At 53.8% G+C, this 4,846-nt stretch overlaps 1 pseudogene; it reads right to left on the bottom strand.

Annotated features, from left to right (window-relative positions):
- Positions 1-205: 205 nt before the first annotated feature.
- LOC101569361 lies at positions 206-1,056 on the bottom strand (annotated as a pseudogene).
- Between the last annotated feature and the right edge of the window lie 3,790 nt (positions 1,057-4,846).

Genomic DNA, 4,846 nt, shown 5'->3' with positions numbered 1-4,846 from the left:
TTCCAAACAGCTAAATATGCAGGTCCAAAAAATGAGGGTTTAACTGCCACACTTACTCCAAAACCCATTCATCCCCTTCCGCATCCCAAAGATGAAGCTCATTTCTGCTTAGCTAGATGACAAAGTGGCACACACGTGGCACCACTCATGTCACAGGACAGTTGCTTATAAAACTAGACTTCTGATGCTGGCCCATTTCACTTCCTCACAGGTTGTCACCCTCATCCGGGACAGCAGTGGTCTGAGCAACCTCTAAGTCATGCTCATACTGCGCGGCCAAGGTTGGACCCACAACGACCTCTGGCAGGCTGAGAGTGGACATGGCAACTCTTCGATAAGTTTGGGTCTTCGATAAGCTTTCTGGCAAGCCAGAGGAAGGGCTTCTCAAAGTTGTAGTTACTTTTGGCAGAAATATCATAGTACTGCAGATTCTTCTTTTGGTGAAAGACAGTGGACTTCGCCTTCACTTTGCTGTCCTTGATGACCACTTTGTGGCCACACAACACGACGGGGATGTTCTCGCACATTCTCACCAGGTCTCTATGCCAGTTAGGCACGTTCTTATAGGTAACTCTGGATGTCACGTTAAACGCGATAATGGCACATTGTGCCTGGATGTAGTGGCCCTCGTGCAGCCCACCGAACTTCTCCTGCCCAGCCATGTCCCACACATTGAACTTGGTGGGGCCCTGGTTGGTGTGGAACATGACTTTTTTGTTTGTTTGTTTTTATTTTTGTTTTGTTTTGTTTTTTGGCAGAACCAGGGATTGAACTCAGGCCCTTGTGCTTGCCAGGGAAGTGCTTATTCCACTGAGCCATCTCCCCGGCCCTGGTGTGGAACATGAGCAGGTGCACCTCCATGCCCAGTGTGGCCACGTACTTCTTCTCGAACTCGCCTGTCAAGTGGCCCTTCAAGAACGTGGTCTTGCCAGTGCCGCCATCGCCCACCAGCAGGAGCTTGAACTGGACCTGTGGCTCCCCCTGCACGGCCGTTGCGGCGATCCTTCCAGAAGCGTCTCTGTGCCCATCCGACTGACCTAAACCCTTCTTAGACATCCATGTTTCCTATGCTATGCCGGGTGACAGTCACGTGGAAGCTGACATTCCAAATAGGAGACCTGAGGACCAGCTGGGGAGGCTGCATGCTCACCATCTGTCTCCTGGTCCTTAGCACCATGTGACTAGGGACTGTGAACTGTGTCTCCTGGAGGGTTCATAGTGCCCGCCCCCGCATTGCAGCTGTCCTTGTGCCCATTTAGAGACAATGAAAGTGAGGCCCCGAGAAATTAGATTCGCTGGCTCGTGGCGCAGCCGGAGCTTGAGCCCAAGGGCCGCCACCCTCCACTTGCTGGGCTAAGACTTCCTCAAAGAGCAACACACTGGGACACGGCGCTGGGCTCCCTGAGGCTGAGGCTGCTCTGAGGAGAGCAGGGGTGGGCACTGATGCAGTCTGCTTTCTTACGGGACTTGATGTTAACTGAGAGCAGAAGGATTTCACAGCCACAGCGACTGCTCTTTGAATAAGAGTCTCAAGTCCAGATTCGATAGGAAGTAAATGTACAGTAAGCAGCTGGGCGTCACCTGCCTCCCGGCCCGAGCCTTGCACCCTGTGCCCTGCAGGGAAGGCTGCTCTGTCCTTGTCTCCAGCCAGTGTATGGCCTTTTCCCACCACTGACAGCTCCAGTGCTCGACCCTCAGCTCCCCTCTGTCCACGGGGAGAGGTGAGGGTTTCAGGAAAGGCTTTGACCTCTTCTCTGTCACTTCCGCCTCTTGCCCAGATGTCTCCCTTTCCTGAGCTCAATCAGAGCAGAACCTGCTATGCCTGTACCCCACACACCCCACGCATTGCGCTGACCTGGGTCTTGCCTGTCCCTCTTTTATCTGAGCTGTTCTCTTTATTGCCTCCTTTGAGAAATGCTCCCCGGGACCTGCACTCTCAAGCTCATCCTTGGTTCAAATACTTCAAAGATAACATCAACAGTGGTGGTGGGTACTGGTGTAGCCCCTGCCCTGCCTGTCCTCCCTGCACATTCCCTGTGGGAGTGGGAGCCAGCGCTGACTCATGCTTGCTCCCCAAAGCCATGGCTTTGCAGCCAGGGGTGAGCTGAGGAGTCGCCATTGGTCACATGAAGTCCCCAATTTCCCAACTTGCTTAGCCTCCAGATCCCACTGAGCTCATCAAGGGACAATTTTTTTTTTTTTTTGAACCAGAGATTGAACTCAGGCTCTTGTGCTTGCCAGGCAAGTGCTTATTCTACTGAGCCATCTCCCCAGCCCCTAGGGACAATTCTGTCTCCCTGTCCTGGTGCCATTCAAGTGACTGGGGAAGGGGCCATCAGTGACATCTAGTGGTTGGAGGCAGGGATGCTGCTTCGTGTCCCATGACTCTTGTTGATCCTGACAACTTGCCCATTGACCACCTCCTCCTTGCCACCGTCTCCACAGGCCACCAGCCAGGTGGAAACCCTCTCAACCCAAGCAAAGACCCCCCACTCCCTCCCTAGCCACACTGCCAGCCTCGCCACTCGGCACAGCTGTGCTCAGGTCCTGGCTGACAGCGCTGCTCTCCCCATGCTGTGCCAGGGCACAAGAGAGACCCTGTGAGGAGGACATCTTTTCACCCCAGGACGCGGCATCCAACCCAGCTCGGCACCACCCACCACTTCCTGCCTGAGCGGCTCATTTCCCAAGCATCCAGAGGCCCAATTCCCAGGAGCTTTGGTGTGGAGGTGAACCTGGCAAGGGAGCAAAGGCTCCTAGGCCCATACCTAAAAATAAAAATAGCATTCAGTCATTGGGCTGACAGGCAGAGTGCCTGACGCAGTGAGCAGCCCCTGGCAACAGAGCACCAACTGGGGCATTAGCATGGATGTGGGCCGGCTGCGTGGTCAGAGTGCTTCTGCGCTTCCGGTGGCACAGGTTGGCTCTGGATCTGCGGGCAGCAGAGCGGCAGAAGGGCAGTGACCCTGCTCAGCTGCTCCAGGCTGTTTGGAAGTTTCCCATGGCCTGGGTCCGGGGAAAGCACCCCCTTCCTGCTGCATGCATGAAGGCCAGGCTGTGGACCCGCCAGAGGAAGCTGCCACATGGTCCCCTCAAGGCATTCGCAGCCTCAAGTCTTGCTTCTGCTCCTCGCCTTGTCCAAAGCATCCCTTCCTCCCATCTCCGCGCTGGGAGATCTGACTGTGCTGCTAGACCTGCCCAGCTGCCAGCGCTGCTTCCTCCAGGAAGGACTGCCGGGCTTTCTCTCTCCACCAAACCTGCCCCAGCTGTGGCAGGCAGCAGCAGGCTGTCCACCCAGGGCTCCCGGACACTTTGCAGGGCTCCTGGTCAGAACTGTCTCTATCTAGTGCCCCTATGCTCAGCAGGTGGATCCAGGGGAAACCAGATAAATCTGGAAAACTGGCTCAGATCCCAACTCTGATCCTAAGCAGTTTGGTAACCTTGAGCTATTTTTTTTCTTTGCAATAGTGGGGATTCACCAGGGACCTCATACTGAGCTACACCCCTGCCCTTTTCTATTTTTCATTTTAACACAGGGGCTCACTGAGTTGCCCAGGCAGGACTCGACCCTGCAATGCTCCTGTCTCAGCCCCCCAGAGCACCAAGACGACAAGTTTGGGCTACTGCTCCTGGTTGACCCTGACTAGTTAGCGGTTATAGAATGGACGCAATGCTCACCTTACAAGGCTGTTGTGATTTTTAAAATGGTAAAAATACAAAGCATTGCCTGGCAGTCAGTGTGTTTTGCTGCAAGCTGACTCTGAGGTCTGACTTCACCACTGGGTTTTGGTATACAACTGTGTGCCCCCAAAAGATACAGTGAGGTCCTAATGCCAGGTCCGGAGGATGCACACTGTCTGGAGATGGGATCCTTGCAGGCAAAATTACTGAGATGAAGTCACACTGGGCTCTGTATACAATGTACCTGGTCCTAGTGTCCCCGTCAGAAGATACCATGAAAAGGCAGAAGAAGGGGCCTGGCCCTAGCTCAGTCCTTTAAGTGGCTGCTTCCACAAAGCTGTCAGCCTCAGGTTCCTGGAGTTCGAACCTCACCACTCTCCCGCTGGCCAAAAGTGCCCTGAAGGCATTCGAGGAAGAAAAAAAAAATAAAACCCTTATTCCATTTTGGGGCTGGCGAGATGGCTCAGTGGTCTAAAGCACCTACTTGGAACAAGCTTGGCAAAGCACAGGGACCGCGGTTCGATCCCCCAGCACCACATGCCAGCCAGCCGCGCCCCCTGGTGGGCTGAGCTGGCCACACACACACACACACACACACACACACACACACACACACACAAATAAAAAAAAATAAATTAAAAAAAAAAAAAAAAGAAAAGAAAAGGCAGAAGATGGCTGTGTGAGTGTGCAGCAAACGCTGCAGTCCTGGGGCTACAAGCTAAGCAATGCTGAGGACCTTCAGCTGCTACTGAGGCTGGGAGACAGCCACGGAATGGATCTCCCGTGAGGCCTCGGAAGGATGGGCCCCCGATGATGCCCAGACTCGGACTTTTCAACCCCTGGCCTGGGCCAGAATAAATCCTGTTGTCTTAAGCCCACCCATTTGAGGTGGTTGGTGAGTGCAGCCTTAGCCGCTGAAACAAGGGGCACGTGCCTCCCCCAGCCTTGACTTCCCTGGCTCTAGTCCAGGCAGATACTAGATGTTCTGGCCATCAGAAATGCAAAGGAAAACAACTCTGAGAGTCCATCTTATTCCAGAAAGAAGGGCAATTACCAACAATTCAAAGAATAGGGGCTGGGGATATAGCTCAGCAGCACAGTGCCTGCCTGGCAAGTGCAGGGTTGTAGATTCAGTTTGTGACACCAATAACAAAAACAAACAATT

This window comes from Octodon degus, unplaced genomic scaffold (genome assembly GCF_000260255.1).
Source record: "Octodon degus isolate 3935 unplaced genomic scaffold, OctDeg1.0 scaffold00070, whole genome shotgun sequence".
Lineage (NCBI taxonomy): Eukaryota > Metazoa > Chordata > Mammalia > Rodentia > Octodontidae > Octodon > Octodon degus.
Note: the sequence above shows the minus strand (reverse complement) of the source record. Positions and strands in the feature narration are given on the sequence as shown.